At 37.2% G+C, this 23,131-nt stretch overlaps 1 long non-coding RNA gene across 2 annotated transcripts in view; it reads left to right on the forward strand.

The window, feature by feature from the left end:
* The window catches only part of LOC120587580 (uncharacterized), a 38,060-nt gene that overhangs the window by 2,167 nt on the left and 12,762 nt on the right, over positions 1 to 23,131 (forward strand). For both annotated transcript variants that reach the window (XR_005649018.1, XR_005649019.1), the window contains exon 2: positions 18,828 to 18,892. This is a non-coding gene — a long non-coding RNA (uncharacterized LOC120587580). The remainder of the gene's footprint in view (positions 1 to 18,827; positions 18,893 to 23,131) is intronic.

The following is a 23,131-nucleotide window of genomic DNA, read 5'->3' on the forward strand; positions in this document are numbered from 1 at the left end:
TAATTTTTGTTTTTGTATTACACTGTTACCAACTTTGAACAAAATATGACATACCTGTTAACTCGTAAATTTGAAAATTTTATAAATAATAGTAAATATTAAGCACTTTCAATATACTGGGCTGTATGGGCACATAAATGTTTTTTATGCAATGTCTTATTTCATCCTCATGACAACCCTGAGGTAGGTATTTTAATTATCTTCAACTTTACAGATGAAGATACCCAGACTTGGAAGTATTAAGTTGGTCAAAGTCACACAACTAAGAAGCAATTGAGTGGGGCTCAAATCTGGGCGCATCTGACTTTCAAGACTGCGTTGCATATGGGGCACTCTGTGTGGTGAAAGACAGAGTTTCTTGGTTTTAAGTCAAGATTTGTTTACAAAAATGGCTCGGGTGCGGAGAAGGAAGGGGGTCTTCCATTGAGGTTTTCCTGATGTAAATATCAGCCATTCAATGGAGAAATTCAACCAAATTTTATAATGTAAATCCTGAAAACCTCACTATGACTTGTTTCAAAACTTTATAGAATATTTTAGAATTCATTCTCAGAGATTCGTGTAACAAGATGCTCTTAAAGGTGCATTTTCAATATTCATCATATTTACCTACTTTTTATAGCCTAGAGATTCTAGGTTCACGTTGCAAAACACATGCAAAGAATCAATGTACAAAATAATCAACAAATAAAGGTCACAATGGAACTTTAGCAATTAAACACACCAAAAATAAACCGCACTGCTGTAATTGCTGCATACTGCATGCCTTCTCAGTACCCAGCATTTTACACATGTTCACGTCTGCTCTTCACCACAATCATGTGAGGGAGCTATTATTGCTTCACTTTCACAGATGAAGATACCAAAGTTCACAGAGGGCACATAATTTGCCCATTACCATATATTGGTTACGCGGCAGAAGCAGATTCAAATATAGGTCTGACTCCAAGTTGACTCCAAAGTCTGTGTCCTCTACACATGTTACTTTAAAAGACACTAATATTACTTTTAATAATATTACCCTTTGGAAGCGATCCTATAGAAAACATCTGTGAGTATATGTTACCTCCCCCACACAAGAATTAAGAAATGAGGATATTTTATGAACAAAATAGTAAAATTGTAATATGTAAATAGACACAATTGAGACATTGGACTGTTACTATTAGAGAACTCCATCAGTACAGGAAGTCCTTATTAGCCTGTGTGATTAGCATTAGTAAAGCCACCTTAAAGGAAATCTGCTTAAAACGGACCAAATTTCAGAGCAATTAGTGAAAAAAGGTTTGCTGGGGACTTTTTTTGAAAATAAAACTCAATATTATTAAAATATATTCTATCCTAATATTGAACAAAACTTTTGTTGTAAGTACAACTATGTTCTAATTATAGAATGAATAAGAAAGTTATTGTTGGCTTAATTTTTTCTACAAAAAGCGAAGCACCTTACAACATGCTTTATTTCATATTTGACTTTGACACTATAATGAAAAAGAGGGTCATTTTTGTAAAATGTTTGAGGGTTTCATCAGTTTACCCAAGGGTCTCAATTAATTCTTTAATATTCAAAGTAGTCTCTCCTTCTCCTCTAAAGTATCAATATAGTCATCATCGCTGTTGACTTTACCTTCATTTGTTTGTTTAAGTCTATAGATTCTCATTTGCCAGTTGCTTTACCAACTTCACTCTCATCGACATCATGAAATCCTATACCTTTTCCCACATTTGCAATTTTACTTTGCAAGGAATAAAATATATTTGCATTATATTTAAATATTTACCACCATAGGGAGTCGGGGAAGGGAGCCTGGAGTTTAAAAGAGATGTATGAATGGGGGACTAATTTATAAGTGGTCATATCATTAATAAGTACTTTCACGTACTAATGACCTTTACTTCCTTTCACAGTCTTACTGTAGTGGACGAAAGTGTGAACTTTGGGAGCATGCTTTGGTTCTATCAGAAAACAATGTCAGAGAGGGGGAGATTGGTAAACAAGACTGAGAGACATGAATCTGGAAGAAAATATATGTGGCGATGTATACAATGACATACGTACATACATACAACCAGAGAGTGTTTAATAATTGAAGAAAAAGATGGCCGCTTCATCAGGGCTCTCGTGTCCTGGATAAAATATTCCTCGAGAATACACATCTTCTTTTGTTCTCATTCTGTACTCAGTTCATATTTTGGCTTCCCACTTGTTCTGCCTACAAGGAAAGAATGTGCTAGTTACAACCACAGGAGCCTGGTGGTCTTCGTGACAGTTCTGGTCATTATTGTCAACACAAAGAAATTTTAGTTATAATTATGTTCCTTGTACATTTAGTTAGCATAGGTCTCGCTCCCTGGGTGTGTTCAGTTTTGAGACTCTGACATATTGAGGTTTCTAGACATACGATGAAGGAAAAAAAGACCTCTTGGTCTTGGTGTTTGAACGAAAAGCTCTTGGCAGATAGTCTGCTGATCTCCAGAAAACATCTCAATCTTGCCATTGACTTTTCAGAATTCTATGGGAATGTTATAGTTTAATAAAAATATTTATTTTTAAATAAAATGTTAAAGCCAACCCTAAATGTTGAATTTTGCATCGTAGTGAGTCATACAAAAGGAGTTAAAGTGGGGGCCTGGGGTGCATTGCTGGTCATGGGCATGTTGCTCTGACTCAAGTAGTCTATTGCTTAACAAGATTTGACTTCCTATAAGGATAAAGGTAAAGAATTCAGCAAAAGTTCACTATCAGGAATGTCCTGCCCAGATCTTGGAATGTTGGACATTCAATGTCATTGTGACCCGTAGCGCATAATTCCATAATGCCTATGGAGATTAGTATCTGTAGTCACTTTTCCAACTTGAGTTACCAGCACTTAGAAAGTGCCAGTACCCTCTAATGAAGAACAAAATCATCATCTAAATCCAGTCATTAACACATATTGTGCCAAATATTCAGTCATTCAGCATGTATTGTGCAAAGCATTTGGTCATGTAACATATGTTATGCAAGTGCATAGGTTGAAAATAGAATGATAAACACACAGTACCAGTGTCAGTAGTACTATACCTCTGAAGTGAGGAAAGGCATTCGACGTATCTAGTCCAAACTTCACAGATTCCCTGCTTCCTTCTGCAACATTTCTTCAAGGAGATGCCTAGTTTCTCAAATGATGGGCAAATCCCAGCAGTACGTATGTGTGTGTTATGTGCCATGGAGTCGGCTCTGACTCCTGGTGACCCTATGAATGAGTGATATCCACAATGTCCTGTCCACAGCAGCCCTACTTAGCTCCAATAAACTCATGCTTATGGCTTCTTTCATGGAGTCAATCCATCTCATATTTGTGTGCTCCTTTCCTGCTGTCTGTGTTTTTCTCAGCTTGATTGTCTTTCCCAATGAACTCTGCCTTCTCATGATGTGTCCATAGTAGGACAGCTTCAGTTTTGTCGGTTTTGCCTCCAGTGATGTTTCAGGCTTAATTTGCTCTAGGACCCAATAAACTGCTACAACTGAGCCTAGCTGGCTAATTTTCTCCATCTAAGAATAGCATCATAAGCTAGCTATTCAGGGAGTTCTGGACAAAGATTTTGGGAAAGAGGCTAGTAGAAAATGAGAAAAGACTTAAATAATAAAAAGAATTCCTTTGGCTATGAAATGATAGAAATGCCAAGACAGTTGTGAAGCTAGTGAAAAATTAAGTTGCTAATGTTTGGGGGATTATCACCCTTTGCAGTGTGTGAGGCATAGTTTGTAGGATTGTGTGATGTTTCATCTGTAGCATCTTTTTCTTGTGACATGTTGAATACAGCACAGCATTACTATTAATGCATTAAGTATCACTGTCAATGTCTTATCAGAATATTATTTTTCTTTTAAACATGGTACATAGTTAATGGGATTTAACAGCAGAATGCATCTCAGATTTTATAATGGAAATCAATGGGAGAATAAGATTGATTTGATAGAAAATCTCTGCACTTCAAACTTTGCTGACAGTGACCATTCTTTAAGTGAAGGATACGTATTCCACAAGTGCCCAATGATGAGTTTTTATGTGTATGATAGATCTGGGTAGTTTGGAAGACTTATAATGTCAGCAGCAGTTTTTTGCTGATCAGTTGCTCATTTGAATTTCACTGAATTTTCTTTACCCAAAGGATGCTTATGTGAAAGCTTAGAAGAGTCAGCTGAGTCAGTTATTAATACTGGTTACTGTTCTTCTCAAGAGTAAGGGAGACCAACTTTCCCTTTATGCAATCTAAATGCAGAAAAAATGCTTCAGCGTCCACCTCAGAATACTTCAAAACTCTCTTCCAGCTCTCATCTCTCCCTACTGCTTTGCAATGCTCAAAAATTGTTCTAAGTGAATGTAGTCATGTTTTACACAGGGTTGTTTCATTTTGGCTACTATCAAGCTGGGCCCCGCATGCTCTTCTGCTTTACTTCAGTGTTGGTCATTACCCGGGAAACTAGGGAAATCTCATATGATGAAGGCCAAAAGGCAATATAACTCAGAGAGGCTCCCTCCCTCCACCCTGTGTGTTCAAATGTAAAATTCTACCCAGCTCTCTCTGTGCCTCAAATGAATCTGTTCTTGCTTTTCTGCAATATTGATTCTTGATCTTTGAGAGGTCTATGTTAAACCCATACCTATATCACTTTTACTCTTTCCACATATTTATGTGTATCATCTTCCTTTTGAGATTATAAATTCATAGGGAACATTTGTTTGACCACTCTATAGGGAATCTAATATCTTTTATGGTACACATAAACTTTTATTAAACCAACTTAAAAAAGAGCAAACAAAATATTTTTAGTAAAATTTAAAAATAATATTACTCTTTTTTCAGTATTGTCTGGACATGGTATTGTTTGTGTTGGCTCCTGTTAGGATGGCCTGAACAAGAGAAAAAAACAGTATTATCTCAAATGATGTCAAATGTGATTGAAGGAAAATAGAAAATCCAAGGCCCCTAGCAAAAATCTCTGTAATTAAAATTGCCAAATTCTACATAAAGTATATGAGAGACATTGCCTTGTCAAAGAACTCACTTTACAGAATGATTAAGAGATAATATATTTTTAAAAATAAAATACTTCTCAGTCTGTCGGGAAACAGCCACTGTTAACATTTGTTACATTTTAAGAGACTGTAATCTTGAATATTGTAACATTTCACAAAGTGATGTAATAACAGACTTTTCTGGGAACTAGTAACAACATTAGCAAAAAGAAAGCTGGAGAACAAAAATTTGTTAAAATGAGTTTATCTAATGCTGTCCTGGGGTAAAGGATGTCTTGATGCTAAAATAACAGGATAGAAAGAGATCTACTTTAGTAGCTTGAAAGTATTTGGCAAACTTGAATTTCTCCTTTCTGATTTGTCTTTACCATAGCAACCTTCTGATCTGTAATTTCATCTTCTGAGGGCACTTATTTGTATGAGATTGGCCTTTGTAAACATGTGTACCAATTTTTATTTATTTACACACTTGTTTCTTATTCTAGTTCCAGAGGGAAAGTATGAATAAAGACAATAAAATACAGGAATGATAATACAGAAAACTATTAGCATTTAATACAAGACAGAAGTCAAGTATGAAAGGTAAGGGAAAAAGAAATATCATTATCGTTCCAGCTGTGTCTCTCATCAAACACTGATCAAGCTATGTTATTACTTATAAATTAGTTTCTTGTAAATTTGCTTCATGTGAACCAATACTCCTGGAACACAGAATCTCACCTTTGTGAACTTAATCATTTTATTTTTAAACTGGCAAAACTTAGCTTCATTTTTCTCGGTTCTGGCGGCCCCACTAAGATATGCCCAGGTCGTCTCATTTAAAGCTATATAATTTCATATACTCAACTCAACAATTTTTGAGCACCTATTCTGTCAAGCAGTGGGTTGGGGACAGGGGCTATAAGAATAAATGAGATATGATTCTTGCCCTTCTGGAACTGACATGTTAACTGAAAAGAGATTTAAATAAAAGGTAATATGGGTAATATGGCAGACTAGATTATTGGAACAGACTCCCTCTATATAAAAAAAACAAAATGCTAGGATATAAGCATTGATGAGCTGACAATATAATAAGAATGATTGGGCTAAAATATAAGTGAAAGCGAGATTCAGCATTGTTTCTGGCAGTGAGCATTGTTAAACTCAATATTCCCAGCATTGGCTGTATATCGGAAAGAGTTTTAAAAATGCCATTGGGTGACATGCGCTTCCAGCAAAGGTGCTAGCAGATGCTGGATGAATCTTACCTTCACCCGGAGAACTAGAAAATCTAGACAAAATATAAAAACTACATGAAGAAAGTATTGAAGAAGTAATGATGCAGCAAGAACTTGCCAAGCCTAGATCCTGGAAAGGAAGCCCAAAGAAATAAGCCAAAAAATTAGCATGATTTTTTTCCCACCGAAGTAATTACCAAAGAAAAAGCTGAGAGGCTATGAAGATGATCAGCAAACACAGCTGAAATGGAAGATAAGCAAAGTTTTCAGTAATTCAAAGGCTGGGGTATAAATATTGGAGTTTAGAGTCCACCAGGCAGTTGAAGGAGGGAAAGTGTGGAGAGCAGAAAGAGACTATGCCTTCCTTACCAGGACTGAAATCTGACTTTGAGATACTGCAATACCAGATTAGAGTAGGTTGATCTGTCCTTAGTCACACTGCCTTCAAAAGAAAAGAGTAAATCCTCTCTGTAAAAAGATAATCCAGAACCTTGAACTAACTCTACAATGTCCAACACCCATTTAAAAACAAATAGGCGTAAAAAAGGTAAAACTTCCCCCAAACCAAAATTAAAAAACAAACAAACATAATAGAAAGAGACCCATAAGAAATCTATATATTGTTGTTATCAGACATACACTTTAAAATAACTATCACTAGTATAATCAGGAAATTCAATGACAAGATGGAGACTTTCAGCATAAAACTAGAGATTATAATAAAAGAGTAAAATTAAAATGTGAAACTAGAAATTACAACTGAAAATAAAAATGTAATGGAACAGTTTGTGATGGTTAATTTTATGTGTCATCTTGACTGGATCACATGGCACCCAGATATTAGCTAATTGTTATTTCTGGGTGTGTCTGTGAGAGTATTTCAAGATAAAATTAGCACTTGAATCAGTGGACTCAGTAAAGTAGTTTTGTCCTCCCCATGGTGGATGGCATCATCTAATCCCTTGAGGGCCTGCAGAGAAGAAAAAGATGGGAAAAGGAAGAATTTGGTCCTTCTTGCCTGATTGCTTGAGCTGGGACATCAGTTTTCTCCTGGCCTACACACTCCTCGTTCTCAGGCCCTCAGACCCAGCCTGGAATCTACAACATTGTCTCTCCTGGCTTTCAGGGCCTCAGGCTTGGACGGAATCACACCACTTGCTTTCCTGGGGCTCCAGCTTGCCCATCGTGGGAGTTCACAGCCTCTCTAATTGCATGAGCCAATTCCTTAAAATAAATCTCTTCATATATTCACATATAGCTCCATATCCTATTGATCCCGTTTCTCTAGAGAACCCTGACTAACAATAGTTTAACAATAGATTAGACACAGATGAAGGGAGAATTAAAAGTTGGTTAGAAGAAAATATTCAGGCAAAAGCATGGGGATGCAAATGGGACAAGATGAAATGTTCTCTTGTATATATAATTGGATTCCATAAAAGAAAAAAGGGAGAATAGGACAGAAGCAATATTTGAAGGGATAATGACTGAGATTTTCCAAAACTGAGTAAAAGATCAAAAGTCATAGACTACAAAGAGCTATAAGTTCCCAAAATGGATAAATACAACAAACTTTTTTCTAAGCAATTCATGGAAAATTGCTGACAACCAAAGAGAAAAGCTGAAAAGCATTTAAGGTAAGAGATATTTTACCTTCAAGAGTACAAGAGTAAGACTGAATTCTTCATTTTCAGCAGGAACATTGGAAGCAGAAGACAATGGAATGACATTCAAAGTGCTGAAAGAAAATAACTTCCCATTTAGATGTCTGTACCCAGTGAAAATGTTTTCAAAAACTGTTGGGAGCAGATCCACTCTAGAGTAATACTAAGGAGAGTTCATCAGTCAGAAGGATAATGGCACTAGAGAAGCTGGCGGCAGGGGGCGGGGGGAATAAATATAAATATTGATTCTATAAAGCAATAATAATAAGGTGAATGAGGTTTTAAATTATGGAATTAAAATAGCACAAAAGTAGGGAAGTAAATGGACTTGAAATATTCTAATGCCCTCGAATTGTTCCACGGCATGGAAAAATTACAATTGTATATTAGACCTCGAAAAATCAAAGAGCAATGTTGTAATATCTAAGGTAAGTCATTTAAGAATATTAAATAAGAAGCTAATAAAGGGGGAGGAATAAAATTGTTAGTCTAGTAAAGGATGTCTACCTAATTGTCAAATATAAAATATGGCGCTTATAGTCTATAGAAAACATATTTTCAACTGCATGTAGAACATTTAGCAAAATACCAAATTAGAGTATATATAGTAGCAGTGACCCCTGAGAGCTTGTTAGAAATGCAGAAAGGCAAGCCACACCCTCGACCTACTGAACTGCAATATACAGTTTAAAAAAATCCCCAGGCGATTTGTGTGCACGTAAAGTTTGAGAAGCATTCTTTTGGCCAAGGGCTCATGATCTCTTTCTTAACTTATTTTAAAGCCTAGAGCCAATTCCATCTGGCCGCACCCACCTACCTGACTGCTATTTACTCTGAGATAATGGGGTTATTTCCTGTGGTGTCACTTCCACTTCATCAATTAGTAGTTCTTCTTGGTAAGAATTAGATTTAGAGGAACTGCTGTTCCCCCTTCACTTCCTCTAACTTCTAAGAGAAGTCTATTTGGTTCCAACTTTCCTTCATTCCCAAATCATAAAAGCGGAAATATTTCCTGTTTCATTATCCTTTTACATCTGAATAGACTATCATATTTTCAAAGGTACTTTCATAACTGCTATTTTACTTGGTTAGTCCTGACAACAGTTCAATGATGTATCTTGCATTAAAATGCTAGGAGCTTTGGGGTGGCTCCACAGTGTAGTTGTTAGCACGTCTGCTTTACACATAAAAGGTCTTGGATTCCTGCCCCAGGTGAGTCACAGACCATACCCCAGGTGCGCTGGGCCCCCCAGGTGTTCTGGGCCGGGTACACGCTGCTAGCTATGAGCACATGAAAGGAGACACCCCACTTTCAGAGATCCAGTTCTTAAGGGGAGACAGCAACATCCATAGGTCAGGGGTGGAAGGGGGTGGGGGTGGGGAGAGGAATTAAAGAGGGGGGAAAATTCTAAGAGCTTAGATTAATATTCCCATTTGTCAGATAAAAAAGTTGAGGCTTAGAGGTTAAAGCAACCTGTGCAAAACCATAAAGCAAGTAGTGGCAATATCACTGCTAGTATCCAGACCCCTTGAATTCTTTCCACTGCATAACTTTATCTCCAAAGTATTATGTCAAATCTCTGTGTGGTATTAGAGGGCGAGTTACCCATCCTGGCACCACTTACCAACCATAAACGCTTTCTCCCCACGTGAAAAATGCTCTTGGTTATCTACTTAATATCCAATATCCTTTTTAAATTTGCTACCAGAATCCTAATGCTTTGGTTGAAATATGTTCAGCTACATATATACTTGCCCAGCCTCCAGTTAGGGGTGGCCAGAGGCACAGTCCTGGCCAATAAAATATAAATAGAAATCTTGTGGGATGTATTAGTTTGCTAGGGCTGCTGTGACAAAGTATCACAAATCAGGTAGCTTAAACAACAGAAATATATCTGTCTCACAGCTCTGGAGGCTAAAAGTCTGAAATCAAAATGTTGGCAAGGTTGTTTCTTGCTGAGGGCTATGAAAGAAGGATCTGTCTCAGGTATCTCTCCTTGGCTTATAGGTGGCTCTCTTCCTGGTCACATGGCTTTCACCCTATATGCATGTCTCTGGGTTCAAATTTCCCTTTTTCATAAAGACATCAGACATATTGGGTTAGGACCCAACCTAATGACTTCATTTTAACTTAGCTACCTCTGTAAAGACTCTATCTCCAAATAAGTTCACATTCTGAGGTACTGGGGGTTAGGAGCCCAACATATTTGGTGGGGGGAATACAATGGGCGGTAATACCAGGATGAGTGGTCACAACATGGGGGGAATGTGAGTTTCTGGAGAAGCTTTTGCTTTCCTCATGAAAGGAGAGAGCCACTGTATACCATCCTTCCACTGTCCCTCCCTTCTGCCTTCTATACTGTCTTAGTAGCTGGAGATGCTGGGTCTTCTTGAGATTATGAGGGAAAGACCAAGAGAACTAAGGAGTTGAACCAACATTAGGAACTACCTGATTCTTCATAGCTTGTTACATGAGAAAAATTTACCCTATGCCAAAAGTCCCATAGTTGGATTTCTTGTTCCTTTTAGCCAAACACATTCTTAATATATCACCATTCTCAAAAATTAAAAAAAAAAATGAAAACCTGGCTTTACAGGATTCTATCAAAGTATACCAGTTAACCTAGGGTAAAAGTGCTAGTTATCATCAGGCTACATATATACATGATTTAGATTGAGAATGGTAGAGAATGGTGTTGGATGAATTAAATAATGACATTTTGAAAATAACCTCTAAGAAAATATGTATGTTGGAGGCTGTCTACCAACTGCCATCACACTCCACTTTGTTACTAGTTCTTGAAGGTGACTGGTGTCTTCCGGCCCCCAATGCTGTTCTTGACAAACCAATAAAAAGGGTCCTGTTGCTATTCCTAGCATTTATATTGAGACTCCGGGGCGAGCAAATGAAGTCATAACTTGTTACGCTCAACAGTGGAAATTTTAGCAAGTCCCTCCGTGTACTTTTTGACAACTAAACATGAGATCATCTCTGCAGTTAAAATTTATAGTCTTAAGTGCACCTCCGTTCCCTTTCACATACCCCATGTCCCGCAATGATCTCTTTTGGAATTCTTTGAGAAGCCCAAGTCTAACAACAGGTGGCTTTTGTGTCTCCAGATACTGTGAGTGTGAAAGAAAGCCAATGAGCCAGGCAGGATGTCCTCCAGACAGGATAGGGACTAAGGTAAGGCAGGAGAGACATCTTCGGAAAGAAACGTAAGGAGGTTCTCGCTCTCATCTCCCTGCAGTGTAGGGCTCAGCATTTGCAGTACCTGAGGCTGCCACTTCGCCTTCACCCTGGGCGCTTCTCCTGCCTCCCAGGGAGAATGATCTCTAATGATACTCTCATCACCTTGAATTTTTTCCAATTGCTACATGTCTACTTCTTTATGAATTTCACTTGAATACTTTAACCATAATCCTAATAAGAACACATTAACAGAAAAAGAGAATTTTCTTTTCCTTATAGCCAGGTGTTTAATTTTTACAGTGATAACTCTAAATGAGTGAATATCTATATACTCAAACTGTGTAGGAATTTTACACATATATATATATAATACTCATTAAGAAACTCTGCAACCGAGGCATCCATATCTCACTTTGTAGATGAGACCAAGATAGATTATTGTCTGGCCTCCAGCCCCACAGAGACAGGGCCACCTAGAGGAGTCCATCTCACTCCAAGTCTACACTGGCTGCCTGCATCCTGCTCTCTCTTTAGGTCTCAAAATCCCTGCTTTTAAAGCTTTTCTTATTTTAATTTCCTATTTCACCACAAATTCTACCTCTTTATCTCCTGCTCAGATCTTTGTTATTTAACTAAAAGATTTTATCATCTTTGCTTTGCTTTTGCGGTTTCTTTCTCTTTTCCAGCTTAAAAAAAAAAAAAATTCATTGAGTTTCAGAGTAGATCAGTATGTCAAGTTTTCTCAAAACATTCTTTAAAGCCATTTCTAACTTAAATGCCTAGAGGGCAGTTAAATCGGGCCACTAGGTAAGAAAGCAGGACGGCTCTACACACTTAGAGAAGATGAGGAGGGAGAAAATGGAAAGGAAAAATCTTATTAGGTTTTGTAGGTCAGGGAAATCCTTTCTAGCCTGGATTTTTAAAGCTTCTGAATTTTAATTGAAAGTATTTCTCCAGGGTATTTACTTCAACATGACTGTGCACTCTCAAAAAAATATTCCCTATCCATATTAGAAAAATATTACAAATTCCAGGAAGACAAGATTGCATTAGAAGGAAGAATTTGATGATATGCCCTTTCTGCTTTGGACAGTAACCGTGAAATTGCTGGCAACCATGAAAGCTGCCAGACTTCTACTGAGCTTCTATCTCTGCTGAGAAAAACCTAATGCTCGTGGGTATGACACATAACTATATGTACCTACTAGGAATCACCATTAATGCTATTTAAAAAGTGAGCAATATTTCTTTCAAGATTTATAACCATTCACACCAGAAAATAACCCCAGATTAGACAGTAAAAAGATTGGTTTTAACATATTTGGGGGTTATTGTTAGAAAGGTATAAAAATTAATGAACAAAACTTGAAGTTACTCTGATTTCCAGTTTTGGCCTCAATTGCAAAATATTGCTTATTCTTCGTACAGTTCACACACTCACACACACACACTCCAAAAGATAGAAATTCTCAATCTTTTTCTTATAGAAAAGGCAAAATTAATTGATAGCTAAGTGTCATTACTTTTTCTTAATTCGTGTGTACATCTTTGCCCAAACCAGAAATTATTCTTTCTGTACATAGATGTAATACTATAATTATAACTGTCATTATTAGTAATAATGTAGATTATAATAATACGCTTGTTTAAATAGCACTTTTTGTCTTTCTGCCTGTGTGCGGTGTGTGTATGTGTGTGTGTGTGTGTGTGTGTGTGTGTGTGTGTGTATTACATTATATCTTCCCATCTTCATTATGTTCCTATAAAGAAGGTCACTTATTTCTGATTTAGAGATGGAAAAATCAGGGCACAGCAAAGGAAGATGACAAAACGTGAGCTCATGAAAGATTGGTCCATCGACTTGCTTCGAATTATTTAGCTCTCTTTAAAGATGGAAAATGGAGTATAATACATAAGAAAGAGTTTTCAATTGAAAGAGTACTTCATCATTAGAACATGTTTCCAAATTAGCAATCTTCCTTTCCAAGCGCCTGCAAACGTAGTACAGAAGTTGAGTACTTTGGATGGTTTCGAAGCTGACCCACCTGAGCCAGAATGTTAACTGGACAGCCTTTTAAGGTCTCTGAGTGAATTCTTGTGAAGTTATGACTAAGTGGTCATGCCTTGACTGCTTCACCCACTTCTTACTCACATTTTCCCCACACTTTGCTGGTGAGGAATCACTTGGGCCCCGCCCTGGAAACATATTTTCCCACGGAGTTTCAGAGCCTTCACTGCAACTCTGTTGCAACATCCTCACTTGACCCTGTGCTCCCTGCTATGTCTCTTCCAAAGGACCCCAAGCTAGAAGTGGTCTCAGTGCTGACGAAGGATACTCAGTCCATCCGTCAGCCATCCATTCCCATCTTCTGTTTTGGTAGAGGTGGCACTTCTCTCCAGGTTGCTACCTGATTCATAGAAGCCACACACCCCGCCTTCTCCAGCTCTAGTTCTGTTCTGCAATTCTTGGGGATCTTGGCAGCCACAGGAGGCTCAGAGATAATAGTATATGGGCATAGCCATAACCTCCACTGGCAGCATTTAGAATATAGGATGATTCAGCCCAGCCATGAAATGAGAAGGTGGATGGGTATGGAGATGGAAGGGCAACAACCACCACTGTCTGCAACCTGTGAGATGACTAATCTCACACGTTAGCAGTGGCACAAATCAATTGAATACGCAGGCTATCTGGGTTCTAATTCTAACTTAGGTACTATCTTTGCCTAATTTTTTACCTTTAGACTTAACAACTTTTTTTTTTGGTAAACAACTATGCATCAGGCACACATTCCCTACTTTATATATAGTATTTCTATCATACAGTTATTGATTTTTGGTCATCTAGTATCCCGAACTGACTGCTTTAGTAACCCTATTCCGATTTTCCTCTGAAAACTACTTCTTCTCCAGTCACAGCCCATGAGTTTCAGAATGAAGTTGATCCCTTTTCAGCTCCAGGGGTGAAGCATGAAAACTAAGTTGGACCCATCCACATTTCATACATCCTTAAACTGTGAGGATGATTCAGGGGTGGGCAGCCAATCAGAGTGAATCTCAGAAATTCCCTAGAGGCTATTTGACGAGACTTGCTCTACCTTATTGATCTGAATATTGGGGGTGTCATGCTAGGAGCCTAAAGCCACAGAGACACACCATGTAGAACCTAAGAATGGGCTAGCCCAGAGGAAGTAAGGGCACAGAACCAGGAAATGGATCCTGGCAGCCCTGTTGAGGACTGAATCACACCGACCTGAAGTTATACCTATTCCTACACTATTAGTAATAAAATCCCTTTCTAGCTTAAGCTAGTTCGAGTTGGGTCCTCTGTCACAATTTTAATAAAAAATCCACTAACTAGACACTATCTCATTTTTACTCACTGCTTAAATTTGCATAAAAATTGGCTGCACTCATACACTGCATTGTTGTGAAGAGCAAATGAGATAATGCATAAAAGGGAAATTTTAAGAGTATAAACAGAAATATGAAAGATTGTTGCTATTCTACCATAAAGGTAAGCCCCTCTTGCTATTTCCTCTCTTCAATCATGATATTTAAAATCTGATTCCTGTGAAAAAATGGTTCAAACTGTGATTTATAAAAGACCCAGCTCATTAAAGTTTTCCCGGCTGGATTTCTCTTTCATTCCTTTTGGAATTGAGCTAAATAGAACATAATACCAAGTGAACAAGCCTCTTACCTTAAATTCTTGCCATTCTCTGACATCCCACCTCTTGACACCAAGTTCTATCAAATAATACCTTAATGTTCGTTTAGTCCATTCATTGCTTGACACATCTATTGCCACTATCTTAAACAAGATTCTCACTATTTCTTATGTGAATTGCTGAAATTAGATTGTGGTATTAGATTGAGGAAGAAAACACAGGAGGAGTTTTAGGTTTTGTTGGAATATTGGTTATATATTTGGGGCATGACCCCCAAACTTCATGGCCCAATAAAACAACAAACATTTATTTCATAGTTTCTGTGGCATGAGTTTCAAGAGTGGCTTAGTTAGATGATTCTGAGTCAGGGTCTCTCATGAGGTTACAGTCAAGATGTTGGTGAGGGCTGCAGTCATATGAAGGCTTGACCAGGGCTGAAGATCTGCTTCTGGTCTGGCTTACTTACATTCCTCGCAAGTTAGTTCTGGTTGTTGGTAGGAGGTGTCTTCCAGGCCACAATCTTCTCCATAGGGCTATTGAGTGTCCTCATGATGAACGCAGGCTTCTCCTAGGGCAAATGATCCAAGAGAGAGCATAAGAAAATCCACAGTATATTTGATAACTAAGTCTCGGAAAGCACTCTTCATTTCTACAATGTTCTTTTGGTTGCTCAGGTCAACCCTATCTAATGGGGAAGGGGTACACGAGGGTGCAAAAACCAGGAGGCAGGGATCATGGGGCCTGGCTACCACTATTAGGGACAATGAAAACAAACTTCAATTTGGGGTGTTCGGTTTTGAACTTAAAGTACTTATGTAATATCAAGGTGGAGATGGACAGGAGAGCACCGGATTTATGGGTTGTGTTTCAGAAGAGGCATGTGCACTGGGAGTCATCAGTACGAAGATGGCAGCTGAAGACATGGCAGTGAATAAGATCACCCAGAAAGGGTGAGAAGACCACAAAGAACTGAATCACCAATGTCAGGATGGATGGAGAAAGAGGAGACTGGACAGAAGACTGCAAAAAAAACAACTAGAGAGGAGGAAGGAAAGCCAAGATAGAGCAATATCAAAACCACAGGAGCTTCAAGGAAGAAAAATCTCTCTAACTTCCCATTGAACGCTAAAATTCTATGATCCCAGTTATAGTTGTAATGATATAGGGTTTTGCTAACAGACTTACATAATTGAAATAGAACAAGAAAAATCTAAAGGTCTTTGGGAGTCAATGCCTAACAGATTAGTTAAATTTCTCATTATCTTTGTGAATACAAAATGAAGAATTCTTTTGTTCCATTTTTGATGGAGGTGATGGATTATTTGTTTTGCTTTACAAGTTGAATATTTTCTTTCTCTATACATTCTGTCCATAGGTTTCCTGAAATTATTTCCTGGTCATTAAAAGAATGCTCATTTTTATCTGGAATACCAAACTTGGTTATCGATTTCTTGTATTCTCCTATCTCTGGAAGCAGCAATCATTACATTATATTTTCTACAATTTCGAGGGATCTGGAATCTCTAGACCACCTTCGTGGTCTATGACATCATAGTGTATCACAGTTTGTAAAAATTCTGTCAGGCTCATGATTTTGGGTTGATTGGTTGGTGCTTTAGTCATCTGTAGTCACAAGAATAAATCTTTAGGAAACATACTTTTAATAAAAATATGAACTAGCAATGAATACATTATTTTATTTGTTTTGCTTTTGAAAGACTTCAGGTTGGATCTGCATGGTTTAGAGATTTGTTTTGTTTTGTTTAGGACTATTTTAGTAAACCTATGATCTATTTATCCTGCACCTGATCGAATATATTTGCTCTGCTCTGACCCATTTCATAGGTACCTGTTTACTTTCCAGCGAGAAAAAGTGCTTGGTCAGCCAAAGAAAATAGTGCAAATGTTAGCAAGAGAATCTTGTGACAGCTTAGCAAACCACTTGTATTTTGACTCTTTTCTCTATATTCTGAAGAGTTCAAGTTCAGGTCCCTTCAAGGGGAATTGAATCAGGAGGAAAATAAACTAAATTTATGTTACCATATAAATTGAATTGTTTCCATGAAAATGAAACCTACAAATAGGATTAAAACTTGCATTCCTAAATACCTCATAAGAGTAATTGATAGTACTTATGTCCCCAATTTTCTTTTCTCTCCTTCTCTCATTACAGAAAAGGCACAGGAAACATTTCATTCATTTCTGGACTATAGCCACCTCTGGCATAGAAAGCAATAGACTTTATTTAACAGCTACACAATAAAGCATTTCACAATAGTGTATAAAGACAGTCCTGGCCAAAAAAAGCTACGGTCCAGTATGAATTTAGCTGTAGCTTAGCTGAGATGCTGTTGGGTCGGCTGTGCAGCCATCACCTTAGGGAATGCCACTATTTATGGGTTGAATTGTGTCCCCACTAAATTCATATATTAAAGTCCTAACTCCTAGTATCTCATAATGAATGTATTTGAAGAGAGCGTCTTTAAAGAGGTAAGTGAAAGTTAAAATGAAGTCACCAGGGTGAATCCTAATCCCATATGACTGATCTGTCCTTATATATGTCTTTATAATATCGTGTCTTTATAAGAAGAGGAGGTTAGAACACAGACACACACAGATGAAAGAAAGACTATGTGAAAACACAGGGAGAAAGTGACCATCTACAAGCTTTTCAGAAGAAAGCAACCATACTGACACCTTAATCTCAGACCTCTAGCCTCCGAAAGTTTGAGAAAAATTAATTTATGTTGTTTAAGCCACTCAGTCTTTGGTACCTTGTATGGCAGCCTTAGCAAACTACTACAGCACAGTGTTAGGCATAAGTATCTCTGCAGCCTGGATTTATTAGGCGATTGCATCTCTGAATCCCAGAAACACAAGGCATAATGGGCAGTATGGTTCTCCCATTTTTGCTCTGTCCGCTGATCAACCCCTCTTCTCCAGAGTCTCACCTCAGTTCACTCTTGGCTTTAGTTGGTTTTTAATCACATGTAACACAGTACAATCTAACCTATCTCCAATAATAAGTAGGTAGAGAGCTACATTACTTTCTGCACATGCACACGCACATGCAAACATACTTTCTGTGTTAATAACTAATAAATATTCTAGTAAGCGTTCTAATGGCCAACAAGAGGCAAATTCTTAGCAAGCTGAGGTACTCTTGTAACTGAGTTACAAGGGAGAAATTCAGAGTCCATTTATGTTGTTCCCCTTCATCATATATTAAGACACAGGGATTTAATATGAATCTGTCACGTATAGTGAAAAGCTTCTCCTAGACTTCTTTTTTTTCTTTCTTAATTTAATTCAGAACATATATTTGGGAAAATACCCACAAACATGAATTAAACATAGGAAATGGAGACCATTAACATATGAACTAAGTGCAATAAAACAATTTTTTAATCGGAATTAAATTACCCCAGTTAATGTAGAATGTTTATGAAATTTTTGCTCTTTAGGGCAATAGTGTTCTCTCTGGACCTCCAATTTCTCTAGAAGGGAGCGGGCAGGAAGAGAGGGGAGAACAGCTTTATCTTACAAATGGAGGGACAAAAGGCTCAAGGAAAGACTGGCTCTGCATTCACCATTTAATCCCAGGGTCTCTAAGTCTTGACTGGGCACTCCTACCTCGAAGAAAATTTTAAGCATGCACCCTGAAAATATATCTTTTTATTCATTTCTTTGTAAATGATACACTTGTACTGTTGCAGTAATAAATACATTACAAAGCATACACTGAAAATACAGATTTTGTAAGAATGGACTTAAAATTCGTTTGCTTCTCATGGATTATCCTGTGTTCACTCTGCTTTGGAAACCACTGAATTATTGAGTGGGGTGTGGGAGTGGGGTGCAGCTTCTTGGGCTCCCTTCAACACATCTGTTTGATCATCCTGCCTCTCTCCAGTTCTGAAAAGTAATTTTGTGCGTGCAAAGAAGCACATGCCGTGCACTGCTTGTACTCGGGGCCACAATACCATCTCCCTAGAAACTCCCTGAGGATCACACATGAAACACAAACATACTGACTTTTTTTTTCTTTTGGCTAGGCAGTACCTATCCCTATGGTACCATTGGCCCAAAGACTCAAGATGAACTGGAATTACACTCTAAGGTATGGGCATCTGTTGCACTTAAATATAATAGTAGAAAATAATAAAAGGATGAGAATGAGTTCAGCATTAAATCTTTTGGTCTCCATACCTTCTTGTAAGTGAACATAAATGTGTGGGGTAAACTAAAGCAAAAGTCTTCTCCTGTAACCGATATCTGGGAGCATTTACTTTAAGTTCAGTAACTCTTTTTGTTTCATTTCAGTTTATTTTTATTTGTATTAAAGTTGAGTTAAATTAAAATCAATTCTTACATTCAAAATAGTGTATAACATGACCCAGTATTATAAAAACATTTCTATTTACCTGTTCTCTCTTAGAGTAGCTTTACCTGAGCAATCATTGATTTCTGGATTGTGGGATTTAGTTTGATTTTTCTCTGCTTCTTTGCTTTGTTTAGTTTTTACTTTCTGTCTTTACTCTTCTGTATTGTCTAAAACATCTTTGTAATATGAAAATATATATCATAGAAACTATAATGTTCTTTTAAATGAAAAAAGTCAGATATTCACATATAAATGAATAAATAAATCTGAAAAATTGGTCACGTCCAAAGTTGAAAGGAGACTTTGCAGATCAGAGCAAAGCTGAAGATATTGTTTTTGGGGGGGGATTTAACTGCATATGTTCTCTCTGTAGAAATGAAAGCATGGTCAGCTCGAGACCACCCTCATCCCCCATGTGGAGACATGTCTGCACTTTCTTGCATTGTCTGCCTCATGATTGACAGTACCCCCAGCTGCAAGATTACTTGCTAGACTTCCAAGATACTCCCGGAACCCTAAAACTAACTTTTGCTTTATATTCAGCTGATTGATGAAAAGCCCCCAAACCAAGAGACCTGAACTATAAAGCTGAATGATATTTCAGAAATAACATCATAATGTGATCCCTGTAATTTTCTAGCGGAGGAAGTCACAGCCCAGAGAGATGCATCATCTTGCTCAAGGTGACCAATATGTTCAGGATGGAGCCTGGGCTGTAACCCTGTCTTCTGGCTTCAAGTTCAACAACAGCAACTATGTTGAGTCCAGGCTTAGCACATTTCAGGTTCTCATTTTATTTGTCCTGACTTATTAGTTCCATTATGGCTTTATTATTGTTGCAGTATCGTTGTAAGGAGTCTCAAACCATTTGTGGCAAGAGGTGGAGGACTAAAGTTCAGGGCAGTTCTCCTAACCCTCAGTGCAGTGTTCTTTCCAAGGAGAGTAGCATGTCAGAAGCCCGGGGCTCACTGTTACTTCATGGTTGTTGACAAATCTGCTGTGTCTCCAGGACCATGAATTTGTGGTAGTGAGCAGCGCGTTGTGCACATGTATAGGCTTCCTTCCTAACTTGAAATTCTTTGAGAATGATTTTTTCAAGTGCTTTTGCAGGTAAAAATAGAGGCAATTCAAGTATCTTTTCAATAACTTATTTCAAAGGTGAGAGTAGAAATCCTTGTTAGAAACCATGACAATTTGGAGCTTTGAAAAACATAAAATAAACATCTATTTGGGGGGAGGGAAATTTATGTAAAGTACTTTTGTACTTAAGTAAGAACTTAGAGATAAAAGCTAAAAAAAGAAACTTGTAAAGATGGTCTGAGAAAACATCAGTAGATACGATAGTAGAGGATGCTTAGAAGGTGAGAGAGATTCTCTTCTGGGAAATACTCTTGATCAGCTATTTCTGACATCACTGTACTTTCCATGGAAATATACTGTGATATCAGAAAGTCATGGAGATGGAAAATCACAAGGTCTTCGACTGACTAGAGAATCAACAATAAAATTTGTAAAACATATTTATCTATATAACACTAGTGATGGAAGAATGGGGACAAAAAATCCATTGACTATTTCTGACCCTGAAAACACAACTAATTATCAATAACACCAAAAGGAACAATAAATTGAGCTTCCAGGTCTGGTAGGATATTAAATTAACAATGACTTGTAAAAATTCAGTTATAATTCACTTAATTACCTCATGCTGGATGACTGCTCTGCAGCCTGGATCAGTGTTGATAATCTTTTAACCAAGTGAAATCATAAGAACCTCTGACATTAATATTTTATATATTTGTATTTTTATGATCTCTTTCCACTCTTTGTTTGAAACATTATAACTAAGGCTGTGAACTGTATATCTTTGATAAACCATTTACATCCTGATAAAGAGTGGTAGCCATTCTTAGAACAATCTGCCTTTAACTAACTGGTCTTAAATAAAGGCTGTCCATCGTCATTGGAACAGAGCAAGGTGAATTTGATGTAGTGAACACACATCCATCAAATGCAAGTCAAAGAATATGAACTCTCTGGTTTAGGTAAAGCTTAAAGATAATACAAACCCATTCATTATCAGACACAGAAACAGGACTCTTAATTATTCATTCTATTGAGAGCTGGCTGGTGGATGGGTGGTTATATACCATAGAAGTCAGATGTAAAGAAATGCCAAATTCAAAAACAAAACTTTTTAGATGTAAAAATTATATTAAAGAATAGCTTATTACCCATTTTGTTTTCTAGATTAACATAGAGATGTGTTCTTCATCTTGTTTGAAAAATAAAATCCTAACATGTAAAACTGTATTGATTTCATCTCGATAACAAGACCAACATAAAAATAATAATTAGATAGTTGTAACACTATAATTAAAGGTTTTATGTTCTGTTTATGTTTGTAATAATATTAATATAACCTCAAGGTATAGCAATGAGGAATTAGCTTATTTTAAAGCAATTATGTGGGAGGCAGCTAATAAAATTACATTGACATTATATATACTTATCTTTCCACAAGAACTATAGCAATCAAATCAAATTAAATTTAAAAGAATGCACTAAAATACTCACTACTCAAAGGTGATCAACAGATCTTCCTTAAGCATCTAACTGTGATAATTAGGAGGTTAATGTTTGATTTGCCCATAAAACTCATTATTTCTTTTTCTATTTCTGGTATTCATTTATCTCACTTACCTGTGACCTGTTTAGTATGGATCTGGGTCACTTTTAAATTAAAGAGAATGCATTTTGGGGTAATGAGAAGTCCACAAAAGGACTGTGGATATAAATAAAATGGAGGTATCCCCTAAGTTACAAATATCCAACTTATGAATACACATACACACAAACAGAGCCCTGAAGAATAAAAAGTATGACCAGTCTTGCCAACCCCAGTGCCTACAGGATCATGCAAGTAACATAAATGAATAGAGCCACTCTCTAAAAAGGAGACAGCCACTACCCAGGCCACTGGGAATAAGGAGGAACACATCCACATTTTATATAAAATCTCTGAATGTTTAAACGTCAAATGTGCCAATTCAAAACTTTTAAAATACTGAGTAGGCCACACAAAAAGCGTCTATGAGCCATCACGAACCTTTTTCAATATAAAACTCATCATATTCATTTTTATTTAAAATGTGTAACTCTAGTCAGTTCTGCTTCTAAATATGTGTCTAGAATGTAAAAGAGCTAATCTATGATCAGTGAATAAGGGAATTGTGTTAATAGAACATAAATGACACGTTGGTTCACACGGAGTTTTCTGCCAGCACATTAATGTTTCGTGTCATATAGTCATGGCAGCCGGACGCAAAGTCCATTAGCCCAGCTCAAAGCAGCAAATCACAGAGGAATACAGCATTGTTCTGTTCACCCTATTCTGTCTTAGATGTGATTATTTACACAGTTTTCTCCAATCTTTTGTTCTTTGGTCTTGTCTCCATCGCCTGCAGACTCAACTCTACCTTTAACATCCCTTTTATTAAGCTATCTTCATCTTTTAAAGTCTTATATCTACTATAGTATATATTTATTAAGAAGAATTAGCATGACTTTGATTTATACAATCCTAGAATCTAGGTGAAATTTTTGCACTCTGTTTACAACGTTGCCTCAGTGTTAATTGATCTGCCTCAATCATATTTTTCCCAAAAGTGCTGCTATTTTTGGTGTGCGCTTTTGCAGAACACATTTTTCCCCCAGGGATATATTTATCACATTATGGCAAAAATGTTATCCCTCGCTGAGATATAGATATAGGATTTCAAGTTAGATCTGTTCACTAATTAATTAGTATCATTAAACCAAACTTTCAATACTTAGTAGTCCCCTTATCTGCAGCTTCACTTTCCACGGTTTCAGTTATCCAGGGTCAACTACAGTCTGAAAATATTAAGCGGAAAATCCCAGAAATAAACAGTTCATAAGTTTTATGTCGTGCGATGTTCTGTATAGCATGAT

Source organism: Pteropus medius, unplaced genomic scaffold (assembly GCF_902729225.1).
Source record: "Pteropus medius unplaced genomic scaffold, Ma_sr-lr_union100, whole genome shotgun sequence".
NCBI lineage: Eukaryota > Metazoa > Chordata > Mammalia > Chiroptera > Pteropodidae > Pteropus > Pteropus medius.